A 24,027-nucleotide genomic window follows, 5' to 3' on the forward strand; every position below is an offset into this window, starting at 1 on the left:
CTCTGCTCGGTAATGTCAGCTTTTTATGCGGAAGGAGCCTTTATGAATGCAGATTTTGCTACGTGTGCGGGAAAGTCAGCTGTTTTAAGCATTTCCGCATGCGGAAATGCTTTATGAATGATAGCCTATGTAGTGATGAGAACCAAAGGTCTGAAATAGGCTGTCACATGTGGGTTTGATATGACTGTGTAAAACTTAAAGCTATAGGCTTGCTTGGCTTACTAAGGGTGAAAAGGAATAATTTGCATATTTAGTAGCGGTGCATTGTGGGTAATCACAAATGTTCACTTATAGCTGAGTAATTGCATATTTCTTTCTGTTTTAGGAAGGCAAATTACACCAAGCTTTGCTTTTTTTAGTAGGAGGTCTTTTTGGTCCCTTTATCCCCCTATACATTACGAGTAGTTTGGGTCACCCTGAGCTGCTTGGTTACTCTGTTGTGCTGGTCCAAGCCCTATCTCATACAGCCGTATCAATCCTTGCCCTGTACTGATGAGGAACAAAAGTCTGAACCAGGCTGTCACATGTGGGTTTGATATGACTGTGTAAAATTTAAAGCTATATGCTTGCTATACACCAGCGGTTCTGAATGCTTGCTTGGCTTACTAAGGGGGAAAAGGGGTAATTTTCATATTTAGTAGCAGTGCATTGTGGGTAACCACAAATGTTCACTTATAGCTGAATTATTGCAGATTTCTTTCTGTTTTAAAAAGGCAAATTACACCAATACAGTGTGCAGCATTGCAGGACAGTGGAACGCACGATGGAACACGGAAGAGGTGAGTCATCCCCGCACGCTGCCTCTTACTAATAGTGGCGGCTGCTACTGTGCTTAAACAGGAGGGGGACCAAGGTGAGGGGGGGGGTTCCTGCTGAGCTTAAGCTGGAGGGGGAGTGCACATGGGGGACCCAGTTGAGGGGGGGTCCAACCCCCCACCCCACCGCTGTGCCCAATACCCCCTTCCTGCCCTCTACCCTCGTATGCGGCGTATGCTACGCCGCGGGTCGGCTAGTTACCAATATTCTACCATCTCCACTTCTCTGCGCCTTTTTTACCAGGCGCCTTTATTACATGTACTCCAGGGAGAGCCTTCTGAAAAGTTTCACCCGTTTGTTGATACATGTAATTGTCAAAGTAAAAAGCTCAATATGGACACAACCAACAAATATCATTTGTAGAAGATTTATACTGCTCTCACAGCTCCTATTGAGGGAAACATTATTAATGCTATCTGTTTCATGTGTGAAACAAAAAACTGAAAATGGAAGGAAATCATCCAGTTGGGATACAAAGAGTGTTAGGGCTGGGTTTTAAAGAGACTCTGAAGTCTCTTTTTTTACCTTATTTTGTATTAAAATCCTCTTCAGCAATAATGCCCAAGTGGAATCGCCGCATACCCATGGCAGATGAGTGATTTATAAGTGAGACATAGACCTGCAAAGTTCCACAACTTTGCAGGTTGCAGATTATGCTGCCCTGGAGAGGCAGAGCTTTGAGCTGTAGCTCTGCCTCTCTGCAATCAATCTCCACGGATCTCTGCCTCCTCCCCGCCCCTATCAGTGAAATGAGACAGAGAGGGATTGGGGAGAGGCGGCGATCGGCAGAGATTGACTGCAGAGGAGGCAGAGCTACAGTGCAAAGCTCTCCATCTTCAAGGAACTAAAGCCCTGTGAGCCCTGGAGCTTTGCAGGGCTATTTCACAGTAATAAATCACCCATCTGCTGTGGAGATGCGGGCATTGGGCATTAATGCTGAAGAGGATTGTTTAACAAAATAAGGTAAAAAAGAGACTTCAGAGTCTCTTTAAGTATGGCAAGATGGCTGACAAATAGTTTTATTTTGTTAAAGTATACATTACTGACAGAAGCATCATGTATACAAGTTCGAATGGTTTGTTGAATGAACAATTATGCAGTAGGGAACACTACAACTAACTTGCTAAAAATACCTGGAACAACTGGATCAAAGGAAACCGCTGCAGGGACATATATAGAAACACGCATGACTGTATTCATCTTGGTTTAAAAGAGCAGAAAGGTATACAGTGTGGTGGGAGCAGGCAGAAGGTCGCATGATAGAATAGAATAGATTCATTAGAGTCAAGACGAATGATGGATAAAGACGTAGGTGGAGTAGAAGGGTGGGGGAAAGTATGCATTGTATAATGCCAGTTTACATGAATGCACAGAAATACCAAAGGCAGATACATAATTAAAGAGGAACTGAACTGAAAATAACGTAATGAATGACATTGCTTTTTTTTAATTTTTTTTATACAATATTAATTTATAAATTATTTATTTATAAATCAGCGTTTGCCCGCAGTAAAATCTGTCCTCATCCTAAACAACATTCTGAAATGTTTTTCTGTCAGGTGCAGCTCTGCGGAATCCTTGTTTCTGAGAAATTCCAAAGCCAGTAAAAATAATGCCTGATCTCCCAGAATGCTCTGGGAGGATAATTCTGCAAAGCTAAATAGCCTAGGCCAGTGATCTGCAAACTTGTCTCTCCAGCTGTTGAGTAACTACAAGTCCCACAATGCATTTGCCTTTATGAATCATGGCTGTCAGACTGCTGCAATGCATTGTTGGACTTCTAGTTCCTTAGCCGCTGGAGAGCCAAGTTTGCAGATCACCGGCCTAGGCCAAGCATCACTGGGAGGGCTGGCTACACACCAATATTATGCATTCTACTATATGTCACTACAGTGCCTCTCTAATTAGGTGTAAATCAAGTAAGTGTACAAAAAAAATGTATAAAAGCCCACTTTAACTTCCCTTCTACTTGTGCCGGTCAGATTACTACATTGGTATATAAAAAGTCTAATACATTTTGGTTCTTCAAACATCAGTCTATTTCTTTTAAACTTTATTACTATTCTTCATGTGTACGCTGGTTCTGCTTTTTTGTTTTATTTTTTCCTAAGTTCTAGTTACCCGTTAATAAGACCCTTTTTTAAAGTTTGTATTCATTTAAGCCCATCTCCAGACACAGATCTAAGAACGCCATCTAACAGCTCAGATGTTGCCTTTCATGTGAAAAGAGGTTTCTGCAACTAAAAATCCTGAAATGAAATTTTAATCACTTGACCAAAAGCAGCAAACACAGATGTGTGATTTACACTGGAAAAGAAAGATGCAATGTTTGCAATGCATGCTTATTTCTAGGGTAAGAAAACGATAAAGTGTAATCTTTTTGGATCTACCTGTTGATCTTCACACTGCTGCAGAAGTGCCCTGTCTTGAAATATCTGGTTCAAGCCATTCCCCACCACGTATTCCCTTCATATATATGTCATAAATACAAAAGGCTGTAAATCACAGTCCCGCAGGCCTCTTTCACATTACATAACACGTGTACGAACCCATTTCATGCACGCATTATTATGACCTGCGGTGTGACGTCAGGAAGTTGTGGTGCAACACTGATTAGCGGCAGTAGTTCTAATTTACCCAACTTGAAAACAGCGGCGCTGGACGTTACGAAGCTCCCAGATGCATTACAAAATAACACTCTGGAACGCCTCGTCTAATGTGAAAGTTAACATGAAAGTCAAATAGACTTTCATGTTACCTTTCTAAATGCCTCCTAGGAGTGATCCGTCAAAACACACGGATCAGCTCCTAGTGTGAAAGAGCCCACAGAGTGCAGACTGTCACCCAATAGGGGGACAACAGTGGACTCTGGAGCAGGTGAGAGGTGAAGGAGCCGTGTGCTCAGTAATGAAGCTATAATGCTGTCTTATTAGTAGCCATTTTTCTTTGATGCACTTTTCAGCCTAGTTTAACAGTGGGCCATTGCACTGCATCGTAACAGCCGCAGAAGTATGCACTGCACTGCAATGTGAAAGCAAAGAGCTTTACAGTGCGGCCGTTGCGGTGCGGTCTAGTGCATGCAGTACGTTTTTTCTCATAATACCTACGTTAACAGTGCAGGAAAGCATACCTTTTATTGTTGTATGTTTCACTGTATGCAACGCAACACCCTGATATTGTACGGCTCTGCTTTCCCAATCTGTTGTGTTTGTGTTGTCATAGGGAACACATTGGTCTTGATTCACAAAGCCGTGCTAACGGTTTAGCACGGGCGTGCTAAACAGTTAGCACGTGAAGTGCCACGCGCTAACTTTTACATGCGCAAGGTGCATTGATCGCGGGATCGCGGACATTTGTGCGCGATAACGCGGACTTTGCACGCGATCACGCAGACTTTTGCACACGATCAGCGGCCGATCGCGTGCAAAAGTCCGCATGATCGTGTGCAAAGTCCGCGTTATTGCACGCAAATGTCCGCGATCGCAGCACTGTGCGCGGCACTTCACTTGTTAACTGTTTAGCACCACCGTGCTATACAGTTACCACGGCTTTGTGAATGAAGGCCTTTGTAACTCCCTCTGTGAATAAAGCTTTAGGACCACTACAGAAAAAAAAGCAAGCATTTGCAATCTGAAAGAACCGACAGTTTTGGACTAGTCCATCTCCTCATGGTGGATACTCAGGGTTTTATATTTTTTAAGCATTCCCTGCATGGCAGTTGCCAAGTCTAACTGCCAAAATGTTGTGCAAGCGAGTAGGGAAGTTTGCATCTTATTAATATTTTGGCAGACTTGGCAACTGTCATTCAGGAAATGCTTTTGAAAACAAAGAAAACAATAAAAATCCCCCACGAGGAAATGGACTAGTCCAAAACCTGTGAGTTCTGTAAGATTTTAACTGCTTACTTTTTTTGCTTTAGTGGTCCAATCATGGAAATTGCAAGGTGATTTTTATCAAATGAATATAAAAACTGGATTTCTTGCAGGTCAGTGTAGTTGTTCCTTCTTGAAATCCATGTTGTGTAATTTTTACAGGGCTGCCCTCTATATTAAAAGCAAGACATTTTGCTTTTGAGGGACTAGCTAAGCTAAGGACCTTGTTGACTAGCTAAGGACCTTTCCACACATTATGTTGCATTGCAAGTGACAATATCATCACTTCACAATGCATTGCAATGATTCCTCTAGGGTAGGCTTTCTCAATCAGTGTTCCTTGAGTACTCCGCAGGGGTTTCTTGGCATTCTCTGCATCGTGGGGGTTGGGGGAAGTATGATAGAGAGCACACTAAATTAATAATAATTATGAGCACATAAATAAAAAGCACTAGAATAAGTGCTGCAAGGGCACTGTAATAGGGGGTGGTGACATAAACATAAACAACCACACCAGCTTTTAAAGACCATGCCATCTGCAAAATAAATGCAGGGGTTCCTTAAAGAGAGTCTGAAGCGATAATAAATCTCACTTCAGACCTCATAGATAGCAGGGGCATGTGTGCCCCTGCTAAACCGCCGCTATCCCGCGGCTTAACGGGGGTCCCTTCACCCCCAAATCCCCTCCGTAAAGCGGGGGAGCGCTTCTGCATTGGGGCAGGGCTAACCGCCTCAGCCCTGCCCCATGAGCGTCTGTCAGATGCGTATCTCCGCCTCACCCCCGCCCCTCTCAGTCTTCCTTCACTGAGAGGGGCGGGGGAGAGGCGGCGATGCACGTCTGATAGACGCGACTGGAGGCAGGGCTGCAGCCGTTAGCCCTGCCTCCAGGAAGGGAAGATTTATGACCAAGACTTCGACCAAGTCTTGCGGGGGTGGGTTTGGGGGTGAAGGGACCCCCGTTTAGCGGCGCGATAGCGGCGGTTTAGCAGGGGCACACATGCCCCTGCTAAATATGAGCTCTGAAGCGAGATTTATTCTCGCTTCAGAGTCTCTTTAAGTTCCAAAAATTACTTGCAGGGGTTCCTTGAGATCCTAAAAGTATTTGCAGGGTTCATCCAGGGTACAAAGGCTGAGAAAGGCTGCTCTAGGGCTCTCAAATTCATTGTGGTGCTGCAGGCTCTGACGTACGTCTAATACATAATATGACTTTTCAACAGTGTTGGGTATCACAACCCAAACTGCACAGTGTGAAAGAGGCCAAAGAGCTGAGTTTTTTTTTTTTCTTTTTTCCTTTTTAAATTGTCAACTCGGAATCGGTACTACTCATGCACTATTAATAGATGCCAGAGAGATTTTCATTTTGGATATGAATGAACAAGCTCCTACTGCTTTCCTACACAACAAATAGCAGATGCTGGTAGATTGGGCAGGAAGTCTGACTTTGCTACTGAAAGACTATTGGCTCTAGAACTGTACATGAGCATACGTAATATGATCAAAAATATGAATAGATACATAGTGCAGTAGTTTATCTTAAAAGAACCTTTAACAGTTTGCACATCCTCACTTTTTGTGTGCAACCTGTTTGACTTTCATAACTTCTTATTACAGTTTACTGTAGCTTCTCAGGGGTATCCATAGCTTCAAATTGTTCTTTAGTGGTCTCTTGATTCTGCAGACTGATACAGCTGTGCTTAAATGATAGATCAGGATCACTGAGCAGCTTCTCTTTAGAAAAAAAAAACTGGCCTATGCTAAACACAATTTTATCTCAAAGTCTGAGGTCTTCTGTGTCTTTCAACACAAAAGTCTTGAGCGTTCAGCCTCAGCTCAGAAGAAAAGGTTTATATTTGCAGTGTCTGCCATTTTTCTAGGTTTTTGGAGCTTCCTGTCTGATTTCTAACATATCCTTCATAGTTGCTCTTTGGAGGTTGTATTTATTAAAGCACAGAGTTTTAATATTATAAACCATGTTTTACCCATGCTGTGCAATAATATTAATACGCTCTGATTCTTTGATCACAGGCCAGCAACAACTGCTGTATATGAAGTTATTCATCTGCATTAGTGTTCCCTTATTGAGGTCTGGGCTTATAGGAATATCAGCACACAGAAACATTTACATGGAAGAACATTACCTAGACAGTGCAAAATATAAGTGGCTAAGAGCTGGTTTAATTGTGTCCACATGAGTAAAAGCTGCACATCAGCTACAGCCCGCTGCTTTGGGGCATCTATCCCTTTAACATGCTGCTCAGTTTAGTGGCTTGTAAAAGGGCTAGACACTTGAAGCAGCGGGCTGTAGCTGCTGTACAGGTTTTACTCATGTGGACACAATAAAGTTGGTGGTTTTTGAAGTCTTGTGGGTCAAGACTTGTACTTTGAAGTTTGGGACCCTGACGGTTCACAGGGTAGGTCAGTAGGTCATTGCACACTGGAATTGGATATTCTGAAGTGCTTTTCTTGGCTGTTTTAGGCTAAGAGCAGGTTCACACAGCATGTATCAAAAACTGATCTGGGGAAAAACGGATCCATCTAATGGACATCAGTGTTTAATACATGACCTCTGCTCCATTAGCAAATAGTCAATACAATGCTTCCATTGATCCAGAACTACCACAGATCCTATTTAAATGGACTGATGTGAACGGATCCTATTGATTAACATAAAATTTGCTCACATCCGTTTGGATCCCTTCCGTTTAAAGCAACATTTATTAGGACTGGCCCTTTTAGATGGATATATAACCAACAACATACAAAGAGGCCAAGGAGCCAATAGAATACAGTAATGCAGCAATAAGAGGAGCTACAGACTAAGCACTACAGTGCCATCTACTGTCCAAGTAGTATAGTCACTGCAGCAAAAGCCCATTAGCTCTAGATGTTGCAATACACCCAGGGCTGGATTTAGGCCAAGGCCGCCTAGGCCATGGCCTAGGGCACCACAGGAGCAAGGGCACCAAAGCAGCAGGCAAAACTGGTGCAGCATTTGCAAGCTTGCAAATACTGCAATGCGGGGAGATCAGGCGAGCGCCTGGCCAGGGTACTCAGCTGCTAGCCGCCTGTGCAGCAGCCATCTTACTCTCTATGCATGTTTGCATTGTGGCCGGCGGCTATGGACTTGGGTAGCATTGGAGACGGAAAGGAAGAGGTAGCTTCTGCACTGGAGGCGAGCTGATGGCTGCTGCGGTGTGAAGGCGAGCTGGCTACCTATACTAAAAGTGGGGGGTGGGAAAAGGAGGGTTTAAGGAAGCCATCTATCATCTGGCTACCTATACTGGAGGGAAAGGGGGAAGGGGTAATTTGGCTACCTATACTGGTGGGGGTGGGGTGGAGGGTAGTCATCAGGCTACCTATACTAGAGGGGGGGCAACTGGCTTCCTATACCTGAGGGAAGGTGGTGAGGGTCATCTCGCTACCTATACTGAAGGGGGGCGCCTGGTGACAGTGGCCTTGGGTGGTAAAGAGTACAAATCCGGCCCTGAATACACCTTCTCAGTATCTAATGCCACCATAACAACAGTTTTTTCTGCTATCAAGTAGTATAAGCATACCTGCTGCACTGAAAAAAACTTTATACAGGATGAGCACACCGCACCATTCCCCTATGCATATTACCCTGTGACTGTGTGTGTTGACAGGGTAAAATGCCTTCATGACGTACTTCCATCTAGAAGTATGTCACTGGATTACCGTCAGTCTGCGCATGCGCGGCACTGCCACAATCACTTATGCATATTTACCACCTCATTATGCATTGTCATAGACTTGCAGTGCTGCATAATCTGTGTGATAGGCACAGATTGTGTGGCAACACACTGCAGAGTTGCTAGTGGGTTTGCATCTATTTAGCTACATCTGTTGCACAACATCTCATCGCCAAAGTATGTAAGTCTCCATAGACTTACACTGCCCTTACAATGAGCTGCAGCGGGAAATAGTCCCTAGATGCTACAAAACATTGCAAAATTGAAAGTAGCCTTAAAGGGAACCTAAACTGGTTTTTCCCTTCAAAATAATACCAGTTGCCTGACTCCCCTGCGTATCCCGTGTCTCTAATACTTTTAGCCACAGCCTCTCAACAAGCATGCAGATCAGATGTTCTGACTGAAGTCAGACTGGATTAGCTGCATGCTTGTTTCAGGTGTGTGATTCAGCCACTGCTGCAGCCGAAGAGATCAGCAGGACTGACAAGCAACTAGTATTGTTTAAAAGGAAACATCCATATACCTCTCAGTTAAGGTTCCCTTTAAGGTGTGAAGCTGAGAGGTACAGTTGTGTAATAAATGACACTGAAAACCAAATTAGTTTATTAAGTTGCCAAGACCATGCATGTAGATGGGAAACAAGGGGGGTACCAAGGACAGAGCCCTGAGGTACCCCCACAGACAAAGGATATGGATGGAGAACAGATCTGATTTGAGTAAAGGATTGTGAAAGAAGAATACTAAATGGAAGATACCCAAGAGAGTGAGGAGATAACTACAGATTAAAGTATCTGTAGTGAGGAGTAGTCAAGAATATTAAAAGCCTAGGACATATCAAGGAATATGAGTATGAGTAGTAGCAAATGCATAATTTTTATATTATTTTTCCCCAATGGTAAAACTGTAATGATCCGCTCAGCTGGCTGCACTGGCAGACAGCTGTTTGACCATTCCTCTAGTCTGTGGGCTGCAGGTCTCTGGAAGAGAGACCTGTCTTTCCCTTGCAAGTTTCTGATCTGCTCTGCTGCTGAGGAATTTGCATATATTGGTTATGCAAATCGCCCAGCTAATTCCTTTGTAGGCTGGCAGTATAAAGAGCTATGTTTCCCAGAGTCCTTTGCTGGTCATCCTTCAGGGTTTGTTGAAACACTCCTAGAGTGTCAGCCATGCTATTTCTTGTCAAAGTTATCTTAGAGTAATTCTTGGGACTGCACTAGGCAGCTTCCCTAGTGCAGTTAGCTTGCTATCTGTTTTGTCTGTATTGCCTCTCTGTTGCAATTGTCCTGTCACCAACGGTGGTTGTTAGGAAATCGTTCTGTCTGTCTGGGGTGCTAACCAGAACAGCGGTCGCTACTGGTAGCCCCTTCTGTTAATCTGTGTGTCGTGTTTGGATCGCACTAGCCTCTAGCGGTAGCGGCTGTGGATCCTTCTGATCTTTGTTCTTGGAGTGTAAGCTGGAGCAGCGGTTGCTACCGGCTACCTCATCTATCTGTCGTGTTTGGATCGCACTAGCCTCTAGCGGTAGCAGCTGTGGATCCTTCTGATCTTTGTTCTTGGAGTATAGCTGGAGCAGCGGTTGCTACCAGCTATCTCATCTGCCTGTCTTGCTTAGATCGCACTAGCCCCTAGCGGTAGCGGCTTTGGATCCTTCTGATATGCTTTCTTGTTCCTGAACTCGGATCGCACTTGCTCTGATGGAAAGAGCAGTGGATCTTTCCTCTCGTATTCCTGTTTTCTGTTTGTCTGTCTTGTCTGATACGAACGCTTGCTGTAGGCTCGGTGAGGTAACCGTTAAACAAGCACTCACGTTCTTTGTTTCGTGTTTGTCTGTCGGTGGTTAGTTAGTTAGGCGTGCTTGTCTCTGTTGCACTTAACGTGCGGAGATCGCGCATAAACGCGTTCGCTGTTGCGAATGAGTGCGGTGTTCGTGTTTAACTAGCGTTTGTTATTTTCGTTATTTTCTCATTGTCATTTGCTGTGCCTTTGCTACTCTTGTGTTCTGTTCTGATCAGTCTTGTGTCACTTCTGGCGATCGCCTCTCTCGCGATCGCGTTCATACTTTGTTTCTGCGAATGTGTGTTCACCGTCGCTGGGTGGCGACTAGATTGGGAAACACATATTTAGCGTATCTCTGTGCTCTCTCTTTAAGGGCTGTTCAGCTCCGCACTGTCTTAGATCTGTACAATTCCCATCTGGCATTTGTGGCCGTGCAGAGGCTGTGCTCATCTGCACTCCACAGCACCATCTGCTGGTGGGAATTTCCCTTTGCTGGTGCATTGCACCTAGTCTGGGTTTACTTAATTATACGTTTGTGGAAGGTTTTCGTTGTGTCAGTGCGCATCTCGTGTGCTGACCACGAAAACGATTCCGTGAACGTTACAAACACTAGGTGTAAGAGAGTTGTTGTGTTGTGTTTGTTTTTTTTAGAATATATCACAAGCTTGGTCTGATAATTTAGACTGAAAATAAAACATAGACTCCCTATTTTAACTGGCTTGCCTATGTGATCATTTACTTTTGTATACTGAGTTCAATACTTATTTTACACTAACTTATTTTAAGTAATGCAGAAAATAAATTACCAACCCCTTTTTAATTGGCTGTCCTGTGTAGTAAAAAATATAAACACAACAAGTTGAATACTTTTTTTTCCATAATAGTAATGCTAACTTGTTGAAAGTGGGACAGAAAATAAATTAAAAGCCTACTTTTTAATTAGAGAGTCAGACTGATCAAAATACACTTATACTTATTTGAGTAGTTATTTATTTATTTTTGCATTGGAAAATCTAGCTTGTTGTGACAAATGAGAAACAAATTAAATGACATACTATCTTTTTACTTACAGTAGATGTCCTGTGTGTTCACAAATGTATGCATCCAATAACTTTGTTATTTTTTTCTGACAGTAACATTAACTCATTAGCAAAGTGAGGCCGACTATAAATAACAAAGTGACATTAATTGGATGGCCTATGTGATTTCAAATGTATGTGCACAAGGTTGAGCGCTTTGATTGATTTGATTTTCTAAGAGTAACTTAAGCAATAGGCATCAGTTAATGAGTTCCTAAACAGCCACCATAGTCCATGCAAATGCATGGTGGAGGGTTGTTTTTATTTCTTACAGTAAATTTGCAATCATCGTTTTTTGGGGGGAATTGTGGGTTTACTTTGTTGTATGGCTCCAACTTTTTTTTTCTCCTGTAATAACTGAAATCTAAGCAGCAGGAGAAAAACTCTGTGAACGAATTACCAATAATTAAACCATTCAAAAAGACTCAGGGCTTATTCACAGTGGGACGTTGCGGAGCTCTGTTATAAACTCTTATAACACAGCTTGCCGCACTGCACTGATAAGCCTATAGGACGTTCACAGTGCGACATTACGTCGCATTGTAACGTGTAGCGTTATGGCAACACACTGCTACAGTGCGTTACCTCTAAACGCACACGTAACCGGGTACAGGAAAGCATACTCTTCACTGCCTGTATGCTTTACTGTGCCTACTGTATGTGACGTTAACATAGCGTTAATCTGCATTACTATCTTTTTTTTGCATTGCGTTGTAATGCTGCATTGTGACTTTAATGTCACATTACAACGCAACATCCCACTGTGAATGTAGGCTAGAACACAACATGACAACACAAACAGAAAACCATCACAAACAGGAAACTTGTAGCAAGAGGATTATGGAAGCTGTTATTTCCTTCAAAAAATGCCAATTGCCTGGATGTCATGCATAATTTTTGGCTTAAAGGGAACCTGAACTGAAACAAAAAACAAAGAGTTTCACTTACCAGGGGCTTCTACTAGCCCCCTGCAGCCAACCTGTGCCTCCCCCATCACAGAACGATCGGTCCCCTAAAGCGGCTGAGTTTCGTTTTCGGGCAACTGGGCCAATTGATGACCACTGCACCTGCATGCCCATCCTCAGTCATTCTCCTGCAAATTTTTGCATACTGTGCATGCGCAGAATGCTCCCAGCGGTGTGAGCAGGATCGAGGATGTTCTCGGCCAGGGCTGCACAGGGGCAGTGGCCATCCACTTGGCTGAGGCGCCAAAAATGGAACTCAGCCACTGCAGGGGACCAGGGGATTGTTCCATGACGGTGCACCGGGCAGCTGCAGGGGGTTGGTAGAAGCCCCAGGTAAGTGAAACTCTTTTTTTGTTTTGTTTTTTTGTTTCAGAGGGCTGGTAGAAGCACCAGATAAGTGAAACTCTTGTTTTGGTTCAGGGGGCTAGTAGAAGCACCAGGGATTTGAAACTCTTCTTTTAGTTTCAGTTTAGGTGGCTGGTAGAAGCCCCAGTAAAGTTAAACTATTTTTTTTTATTGGTTTCAGTTTAGGTTCCCTTTAAATAGTGACTAACTCACACTCCTGCTGCAATAAGCATGAAACAAGGTGAGTCATACTTGGATAAAAATCATCTGGTCTCAGTTGTTTAGAAGATATTAGAAGCAGCCAGGAAAATTGCATTCATCAAAAGGGAATACAGATATTAACTCCCACACGCCTTTTGCTTCAGGTTTCCTATAACTGTTGTACATGCTGTATGTTATTTTTGTTGTCCATTAAAAATAAATGGGTGACATCTGTCTCTAACAATCAATGCGTTATATACTGTGATGTGAAATTATTATGAGCGTGGGTAATGTATGATATTTATGGGGCTTTTAAAAGTAATTGCTAAACAAGTAATAGTTAAAAATGATAGGTAGTGGCACAGCCACAGGAGATACGTCAGGGTCAGATGAACACATAAATAAATTGGACCTCACCTGTGAACAAATTATGCCATTCATGCTTGCTGGTCTGCAGACAGCAGATAGTTGGGGCACCTCTGATGAGCAGAGGGGGAGGGGAAGGAAAATAATGAGTATGGTTAGTAAAGTGTAAAATATTTACAAGGTAGACTGATAGGTTAAGATGCTTTTGGCAGCTTTATATATTACTAGAGTTCCCAGCACATCCTTGCCTATGAATCAGGCTTTAATGCGCATAATGTAAGTTTTTTGCTCTGGATAAAGGAACAGTTTAAGACGCTCCGTGTTTAAAAATAACCCCATGCTAGATCAGAATGCTAATGTATGCGGTTAAAATAGATTGGTTATTTGGTTCAATGTGATGTGCGCCATGGTTTAGTTATTTAGTAGTAAATAATGTTGCAAAGGGCCACCAGAGATTATAAATATTTCACACAGGAGCTAAAGACCTCCAAGAAGATCCACAGCTGTGGAAGTCCAACAAATATAAATCAAGTAAGGTGGCTGCAGAGCTCTACCTACTGTGATATGTTGTCCATGCTGGAATAGACGGGATGTTCCTGCCTCGGCGGTTGCCGCCACCTCACTTGATTTATATCTGTTAATTTTCTAGTAGCGCGGTTAACACTCCATGTGGATAGCGGAACCTAAATTACTATGACACAGACCTTGATATGCTGAGTTATGATAATTATGAGAGTTATGCATTCCCCTTACACATGCCTGGCCATCATATTGGGAACATTCTAGGAGATTATGATGTTTCAGGGTTGTTTATTGGTGTCAGGACAGTGGTCTTAATTTATTAAGGTCCTCATCTGTATCTCATAGAACAAAAGTGATTCTGAAAACCTGGTTGGAATATATTATACATTGTCTGCTGTCAAGTAGCAAGAGATTACAACCCAGATCTGAATCGTGTTTAGTCATAGTGAGGATTGCTTGATGTCAGTAAATGAGTTATAGTTTGATTGCAGTTCTGGACTTAAAGCACACCTAAACTGAGAGGGATATGGAGGCTGCCATATCTACAGTATTTCCTTTAAACAATACCATTTGCCTGGCTATCCTGCTGATCCTCTGCCTCTAATACTTTTAGCTATAGACCCTGAACAAGCATGTCATTCAGATGTTTTTGACTGAAGTCTGACTGCATTAGCCGCATGCTTGTTTCAGGTGTGTGATTCAAACATTACTTCAGCCAAAGAAATCAGTAGGATGCCAGGAAGCCTGTATTGTTTAAAAGGACTCCGAGCAGTGAATAAAAACAAAATCTGAACTTACCTGGGGCTTTCTCCAGCCCACCGTAGGTTGGGAGGTCCCTCGGCATCCTTCTGTCTTTTCTTCCAGTCCCTGCTCAGAAATGGCTCCCAGCGACACTGGGACCGAGTGTCGGGCTCCCTCTTCCAGAAAGATGATGTTAGTCGTCATCACACCGGCCGCCTCGCGTCATCACGACGGCCAGCGTGACAGTACTGCACATGCACAATTAAACGCGCATGCACAGTACTGTCACGCTGGCCACCGTGATGACGCGAGGCGGTCGGCGTGATGATTACTAACGTCATCTTTCAGAAAGGAGCCTGACACTCGATCCTGGTGTCGCCGGGAGCCATTTCTGAGCTGGGACTGGGAGAGGAGCCAGAAGGACGCCGAGGGACCTCCCAACCTACGGTGGGCTGGAGAAAGCCCCAGGTAAGTTCAGATTTAGTTTTTATTCACTGCTCGGAGTCCCTTTAACAGGAAATAAGTATGTTAGCCTGCCATCCATCTCAATTAAGGTTTACTTTAACTTTTACTTTTACTTTAAGCCTGCATTGGAAACCATTTTTTTAATTAAAGAACCACACACAACCAAAGATGTAAAATTGACAATACATGTGTACACAAAGTTACAGTTGTCCCAGAGTACGATGTACTGCAAATGATTTTCTTTCCTTTTTCAGAATGTATTTTATTTTCAAAAGCACTACCTGGACTGCAGTGCAAATATCAGAGGTTGTTCACATAAGTAGGCAGGCTGGTTGGCATCTTTGTGTAGGCCCTGTCCATGGAGTCAATTTAAAAAAATGAAGAAATATTTTTTTAATTCCCCATTCAGAAATGAATTAGTCCAAAACCTGTTGGTAAGACAATGTTACAGTAGGTAAGAGGTGTAGAGTTTTCAGATTAATGATGCCTAATGTATGTGACACATAATTAGGGGAAAAAAAGAAAAATGTATAGCATAATGTATTTTACTCGTGGACGAATGCACACTTGTACACATGTGTATTTGAAATTGTACAGTTTGTTATAACAGCGGTATTTAACTACTGCCATACCAGCAGTCTCTGGCCCCTTAAGGACCGCTGGTACCGCAAAACTGCACTTACTGATGAGTCACCCGCACAGACCAGTTGCTCTCCCGGGTCACGCCGCTTTCCCATGGCCAGAAGGTCCCTCTCTCTGCTGTCCCTATGATGACAGAGCTCTGTGCACCGGTCAGGAGCAGCTTTAATTGGCTCCTGACCCTGGGATTGGCTCACAGTGATGACAGGGTCAGGAGCCAATGAAATCCGCTCCTGATTCGCTAACAGAGCTCTGTCGTCAATATTGACGGTAGTGCGAGTGAGTTGCCACGGGTCAGAGCAGCGCGGCAATGTTGAAATCTATGTCCTGTCAGAGCCACGCAGCCACAAGCAGGATGCAGATTTCAACTGTGCTGGTCCGAAAGTGGTTAAAATACAGGAGTGCTAGGTATGGCTATACACACCTGCTGCAATCAATCAATCAAAAAAAGTTATAACACATGGTCACGCTATACCTGTTTGCATGTGGTCTGCCGGTATTAGTCATAGAGAGAATTCAAAGACATAACAGCAAAAGTTGTTTAGGTGAAACCTTTAATGACTAACTGTACAAGATTTCTATACAAGTTTTCAAAACTTTAAGTTTCTGTGACGTTACAGAAGTTCCTGTTCCCTTTGCCACAGTTTACCATTCAGCCTAAGACCCTGAGGGAATTCTGAAGGCATTCATCACTGCAGGCAAAGTAACCTTTTGGATTGGTTGGTGAGACCACATACACTTCAATTTGTATGCACACTCTATACAATCTGCAATCTCCTATTGAGATCAGGTAGCTGCCACCAATTTGCATTAATGTGTGAATATGCAAATCTAACTCTAGGTAGTCCTGCAGGGAAAAGGGTTGTTTTTAACAATTTTTCTAGAGATAGCAAGATATACCAATCAATAAAAACAGTTATGGTAAAGTTCTCTCAGAAAAGTGGGACTCTTTGCAGAGATATTCAGAACAAACACTTAGACAAATGATTTTTAATCGTTTATTTTATAATTTAAAAAAATGGAAAAAAAAAAAAGTACAGAAAATGTTAAAAAAGTATCTAACAATGAACAGATTGATATACTGTAGTATAATAATGGGAGTGAAAGTGAAAACGATAACAGGATACAGGCTGGGCAGGCTTGTAGAATTACTACGTCCTTTGGAGTTATAAGTCCAAACAGAAGTTAGCAAGTTCTGTGTGTAATGGTCCAACAATAACAACCCAAATCCTTGATGGTATATGGATTGGTAATGGAAATACACTGGACAGGCTTTGTGTCCACACATTTAACCATTTATTTGCTAGGGGTGGATCTTGTAAGGAGAAATGACAACCCAAATCTAGCAACCTGACCTCAGGCTGGGTCCAGCCTCTTGCCTTAGAAAGAGAGTTTTGGCATTTTCTCAGATTATGCCATAACTATATGGATGTTCAGTAAAGTACTAAATGTGCCTGTTTTACCAGCTTCCCTGTGTGGGGGATTGGCATCTCAGCTAGAAGAATCAGTAACTTCTTCAAAGGTGTACCTATACCATGGCGTATTATTCACTGTGAGCCGTGGCCACTGGCCATTTGCACCCTGCTGTTCCTAAATATTCCTCAAATGACGTCACAATGTGAAATTATGTATATCAGAGTTGAATTGTGAGGACAATGGATTTCATCTTCTCCTAACAGGTGATGGGGAAGGAATGTGCCAAGGATCTGGTTTTCCTGGCTCCCTTTGATGTAGAACCCAAAGAATGTGAGGGGCCTGCTTCGGAGAGGGAGTAATAGTTTTATTGCCCTTCTCCCTCAGCAGAAATGTATACTTCCTATAGAAAGTGTCTGGACTGTGTCAAAAATCACATTTTTTTTTAAGTCAAGCTAACTAAAGGCGTATTCGACAGTACGCCTTTGTGTGTATATTTTTATGCGATGGCGCAGGTGAATCCAGACCATTACATCTTCTTCAGGCATGTTGCAGAACTGGTTCAGAACCATATGTGTAGCCACAGAGATTGTCAGTCAGCTACAACACATACATTTGTGACCACAGAGATTCACTATCAGCTACAGCACATATCTGGGTGGTCACAGAGATTCACAGTGAGCTACAACATATATCTGTGTGGCCACAGAGATTCACTGTCAGCTACACCACATATCTGTGTGGTCAAGAGATTCACTGTCAGCTACAACACATATCTGTGCGGTCACAGATATTCACTGTCAGCTACAACACATATCTTTGTGGTCACAGAGATGCACAGTTAGATACAACACATATCTGTGTGGCCACAGAGATTCACAGTCAGCTACAAACACATATCTGCATAGCCATAGAGATTCACAGTCAGCTACACCACATATCTGTGTGGTCACAGGGATTTACAGTCAACTACAACACATATCAGTGTAGCCACAGAGACCTACAGTGAGCTACAATGCAGAGCTGCATAACCACAGAGATACATAGTCAGCTATCTACAACACATATCTGCATAGTCAGAGATATTCACAGTCAGCTATCTACAACACATATCTGCGTAGCCACAGAGATTCAGAGTCAGCTATCTACAACACATATCTGCGTAGCCACCGAGATTCTTAGTCAGCTATCTACAACACATATTTGCGTAGCCACAGAGATATATAGTCAGCTATCTGTAACGATTGTGGAATTCTCTCCGTGATCAGCGCACAAGGCGTGCGCTGACACTGCGGAAATCCTCCACAAGTGTATAATTTGAGCAAACCCAGCAGAAGGTGCAATGCACCTGTAGAGGGAAATTCCTGTCGGCAGGTGGAGCTGTGGAGTGCAGAGGAACAGCTCCTCTGCCCTACCACACACGCCAGACAGGAATTGTACGAAGGGAAGAAACGCAATCGCAAGAGAGGTGATTGAGAATGAGCACAGAGACAGATTGTATGTGTGTGCACCAAACTAGTCGCCAACCCGAGACGGTGCACACACCACAGCAGATATGAAGTAGGAACGCGATCGCAAGAGGTGCGATCGCCAGACGTGACACAAGGCTACAGCAACAAACGCTAGCTAAACAAGACAAGACAAGACAAATAACATTTATATTGCGCTTTTCTCCTTGCAGACTCAAAGCGCCAGAGCAGAGCAGCAGCCACTAGGGCGCGCTCTATTGGCAGTAGCAGTGTAAGGGAGACTTGCCAAAGGTCTCCTACTGAATTAGTGCTGGCTTACTGAACAGGCAGAGCCGAGATTCGAACCCTGGTCTCCTGTGTCAGAGGCAGAGCCCTTAACCATTACACCATCAGCCAACTGCTACGCGAACACCGCACTCATTCGCAACAGTGCACGCGTTTATGCGCGGTCTCCACATGATAAGCACAATAGAGACAAGCACGCCTAACTAACCACCGACAGACAAACATGAAACAGAGGACGCGAGCGCCTGCTTAATGGTTACCTCACCGAGCCTCCAGCAAGCGTTCGTAGCAGACAAGACAGACACACGAAAACAGAAACAGGCGAGAGATAGGATCCACAGCACTAGCGAAAAGAGGCCAGTGCGATCCAGGGAGACAGAGAGATGGAGATCAGACGGATCCACAGCACTAGCGCTAGGCGAGTGCGATCCAGGCAAGACAGATAGAGGAGATAGCCGGTAGCAACCGCTGCTCCAGCTATGCTCCAAGAACAAAGATCAGAACGACTTCCTGTCGACCACCGCAGGGACAGGACAATCGCAACAGACAGACAAAACAGATATTCAATCCTAACTGCACTAGGGAAACCTGCCTAGTGCAGTCCCAGGAATTACTCTAAGCTAATCTTCAAACAATGAGCAAGGCTGACACTCTCCGGAGTGTTTCACAGGATAAATCCTTATGACCAGCGAAGGTCTGTGATATCACATGGTATATATAGAGCAAGCCCACAAGGCATGTGGCTAGGCAATTTGCATGACAAACGTATGCAAATTCTTCAGCAGCAGCAAGCTGAAAAACTGACAAAAGGTCTCTCTTCCAGAGACCTGCAGAATGCAGACCTGAACAATAGTCAATAAACTGCCTGCCTGCACAGGCAGCTGAGCAGATCATTACACTATCTACAACACATATATGTGTAGCCACAGAGAATCACAGTCAGCTATCTACAGCACATATCAGCATAGCCACAGAGATTCACAGTCAGCTAACTACAACACATATGTGTAGCCACGGAGAATCACAGTCAGCTATCTACAACACATACAGTATCAGCATAGCCACAGAGATTCACAGTCAGCTATCTACAACACATATTATTATTATTATTATTTAGTATTTATATAGCGCCGACATATTACGCAGCGCTGTACAGTGTATATATATATATATTGTCTTGTCACTAACTGTCCCTCAAAGGAGCTCACAATCTAATCCCTACCATTGCCATATGTCTATATTATGTAGTGTAAGTACTGTAGTCTAGGGCCAATTTTAGGGGGAGCCAATTAACTTATCTGTATGTTTTTGGAATGTGGGAGGAAACCGGAGTGCCCGGAGGAAACCCACGCAGACACGGAGAGAACATACAAACTCTTTGCAGATAGTGCCCTGGCTGGGATTCGAACCAGGGACCCAGCGCTGCAAGGCGAGAGAGCTAACCACTACGCCACCGTGCTGCCCCAGTAGACTACACATATATGTGTAGACACGGAGAATCACAGTCAGCTATCTACAACACATATATGTGTAGCCACGGAGAATCACAGTCAGCTATCTACAACACATACAGTATCAGCATAGCCACAGAGATTCACAGTCAGCTATCTACAACACATATCTGCGTAGCCACAGAGATTCACAGTCAGCTATCCACAACACATATCTGCAAAGTCACAGAGATTCACAGTCAGCTATCTACAACACATATCTGCGTAGCCACCGAGATTCACAGTCAGCTATCTACAACACATATTTGCATAGCCACAGAGATTCACAGTCAGCTATCTACAACACTTATCTGTATAGCCCCAGAGATTCACAGTCAGCTTTCTACAACACATATCTGTGTAGCCACCGAGATTCAGTCAGCTATCTACAACACATATATGCGTAGCCACGGAGATTCACAGTCAGCTATCTACTACAACACATATCTGTATAGCCACCGATATTCACAGTCAGCTATCTACAACTCATATCTGCGTAGCCACAGAGATTCACAGTCAGCTATCTACAACACATATCTGCATAGCCACTGAGGTTTAGTCAGCTATCTACAACACATACCGTATATGCGTAGCCACAGAGATTCACAGTCAGCTATCTACAACACATATCTGCGTAGCCACTGAGATTCAGTCAGCTATCTACAACGCGTCTATGGTAGCCACAGAGATTCACAGTCAGCTATCTACAACACATATATGTGTAGACACGGAGAATTACAGTCAGCTATATACAACACATATATGTGTAGCCACGGAGAATCACAGTCAGCTATCTACAACACATATCAGCATAGCCACAGAGATTCACAGTCAGCTATCTACAACACATATCTGCGTAGCCACAGAGATTCACAGTCAGCTATCTACAACACATACTGTATCTGCGTAGCCACAGAGATTCACAGTCAGCTATCTACCAAACATATCTGCAAAGCCACAGAGATTTACAGTCAGCTATCTACAACACATATCTGCGTAGCCACCGAGATTCACAGTCAGCTATCTACAACACATATTTGCGTAGCCACAGAGATTCACAGTAAGCTATCTACAACACTTATCTGTATAGCCACCGAGATTCACAGTCAGCTATCTACAACACATATCTGCGTAGCCACCGAGATTCAGTCAGCTATCTACAACACATATCTGCGTAGCCACAGAGATTCACAGTCAGCTATCTTCAACACATATCTGCATAGCCACCGAGATTTAGTCAGCTATCTACAACACATACCGTATATACGTAGCCCCAGAGATTCACAGTCAGCTATCTACAACACATATCTGCGTAGCCACAGAGATTCAGTCAGCTATCCACAACACGTATATGGTAGCCACAGAGATTCACAGTCAGCTATCTACAATACATATCTGCGTAGCCACCAACATTTAGTCAGCTATCTACATTACATATCGTACTGTATATGCGTAGCCACAGAGATTCACAGTCAGCTATCTACAACACATATCTGTATAGCCACCGAGATTCAGTCAGCTATCTACTGTACAACACATATATGGTAGCCACAGAGATTCACAGTCAGCCACAACACATATCTGCGTAGCCACAGAGATTCACATTCAGCTATCTACAACACATGTCTGCGTAGCTACCAAGATTCACAGTCAGCTATCTATAACACATATATGCGTAGCCACAGAGATTCACAGTCAGCTATCTACAACACATATCTTTGCAGCCACAGAGATTTACAGTCAGCTATCTACAACACATATCTGCGTAGCTACCAATGGCGTAGGGCCCGCGGTCGCAACGGTCGCCATGGCGACCGGGCCCGGCTCCTGAGGAGGCGGGGAGGGGCCCGGGGGGCCCATGCGCGCTATTGGGAGGGGGAGCCGCAGCCGCGGGAGGGCAGCCCGACCTCTCCCTCCCTTCCTCTCCCCGGGCCCCCCCCTCAGATGCAGAGTGAGCGTGCACAGAAGCGCTGTAGGCAGAACTCACCTCCCTGCGTTCCAATCGCCGCTATACACATACTGCTTCCGGCAGTGTGTGTATCAGCATCTATACAGAGCGGGAGGAGATCAATGGCGATTGGAACCAGGGATGGAGGTGAGTTCTGCCTACAGCGCTTCCGTGAGCGCTCACTCTGCATCTGAGGGGGGGGAGGGCCCGGGGAGAGGAAGGGAGGGAGAGGTCGGGCTGCCCTCCCCGTGGCTGCGGCTCCCCCCTCCATTAAGGGGGGCACCTACCTACCCTATCCTGGGGGGCAGCTACCTACCTAATCTATCCTGGGGGGCAGCTACCTACCTAATCTATCCTGGGGGGCAACTACCTACCTAACCTATCCTGGGGGGGCAGCTACCTACCTAACCTATCCTGGAGGGCAGCTACCTACCTAACCTATCCTGGGGGGGCAGCTACCTAATCTAACCTATCCTGGGGGGGCAGCTACCTAACCTATCCTGGGGGGCAGCTACCTACTCTAACCTATCCTGGGGGGCAGCTACCTACTGTAACCTATCCTGGGGGGCAGCTACCTACCTAACCTATCCTGGGGGGCAGCTACCTACCTAATCTATCCTGGGGGGGGCAACTACCTGCCTAACCTATCCTGAGGGGGCAGCTACCTACCTAACCTATCCTGGGGGGGCAGCTACCTACCTAACCTATCCTGGGGGGGGGCAGCTACCTACCTAACCTATCCGGGGGGGGGGCAGCTACCTAATGTAAGCTATCCTGGGGGGCAGCTACCTAACCTATCCTGGGGGGAAGCTACCTATTTTAACCTATCCTGGGGGGCAGCTACCTACTCTAACCTGTAATGGGGGGCACCTACCTAATCTAACCAATACTGGGGGGCACCTACCTATCTAACCTATACTGGGGGGCAGCTACCTAATCTAACCTATACTGGAGGGCACCTACCTAATCTATCCTGGGGGAGCTACCTAATCTATCCTGGGGGGGGGGGCAGCTACCTAATCTATCCTGGGGGGCAGCTACCTAATCTAACCTATACTGGGGGGCACCTACCTAATCTAACCTGTAATGGGGGGCACCTACCTAATCTAACCTATACTGGGGGGCACCTACCTATCTAACCTATACTGGGGGGCAGCTACCTAATCTAACCTATACTGGGGGGCACCTACCTCATCTAACCTATACTGGGGGCAGCTACCTAATCTAACCTATCTATCTAACCTATACTGGGGACACTTACTTATCTAACCTGTATTGGGGGCACCTAGCTAGCCTATACAGGTGGCAACTATACTGGCTCCCTTTATTGGAGGCACCTACCTCACTAACCTATACTGGGGGCACCTACCTATCTAACCTATGCTGGGGGCAACTATTCTGGCTACCTATATTAGAGGCACCCACCTAGCTAACCTGTACTGGGGGCACCTATCTATCTAACTTATACCGGCGGCACCTGCCTATCTCACCTATACTGGGCGCAACTATACTGGCTACCTATGCTGGAGGCACCTACCTGGCTAACCTATACCAGGGGCAACTATATTGGCTTACCTATGCCTGGCTACCTATACTGGGGGACCTATAGCTGGCTATAGAAATTCGGATATGTGTGTGCGTCGGGTGTTGCCGGGGGAGGGGGGGCTGTTGTTGCTGGGGGGCCCACATCCAGATTCCGCATCGGGGCCCAGAGGTTTGTAGCTACGCCACTGGTAGCTACCAAGATTCACAGTCAGCTATCTACAACACATATCTTTGCAGCCACAGAGATTCACAGTCAGCTATCTACAACACATATCTGCGTAGCCACAGAGATTCACAGTCAGCCACAACACATATCTGTGTAGCCACAGATCGCTGCTAGTGTGTTTTGATTTGTATTAGATACATTTGAATGACATCAT

The 24,027-nt window shown here is 44.5% G+C and overlaps 1 protein-coding gene across 3 annotated transcripts in view; it reads left to right on the forward strand.

Annotated features, from left to right (window-relative positions):
* LOC137524139 (transmembrane protein 132D-like) overlaps positions 1-24,027 on the forward strand; it is a 1,100,471-nt gene that overhangs the window by 506,030 nt on the left and 570,414 nt on the right. Inside the window, exon 1 of one of the 3 annotated variants that reach the window (XM_068243717.1) lies at positions 16,200-16,220. The exons of the other annotated variants lie outside the window; for them this stretch is intronic. The gene's annotated coding sequence lies outside the window, so the exon portion shown is untranslated. Of the gene's footprint in view, positions 1-16,199; positions 16,221-24,027 lie in introns of those variants that run through there. 3 annotated transcript variants of the gene reach the window in all.

Source organism: Hyperolius riggenbachi, chromosome 1, assembly GCF_040937935.1.
Source record: "Hyperolius riggenbachi isolate aHypRig1 chromosome 1, aHypRig1.pri, whole genome shotgun sequence".
Lineage (NCBI taxonomy): Eukaryota > Metazoa > Chordata > Amphibia > Anura > Hyperoliidae > Hyperolius > Hyperolius riggenbachi.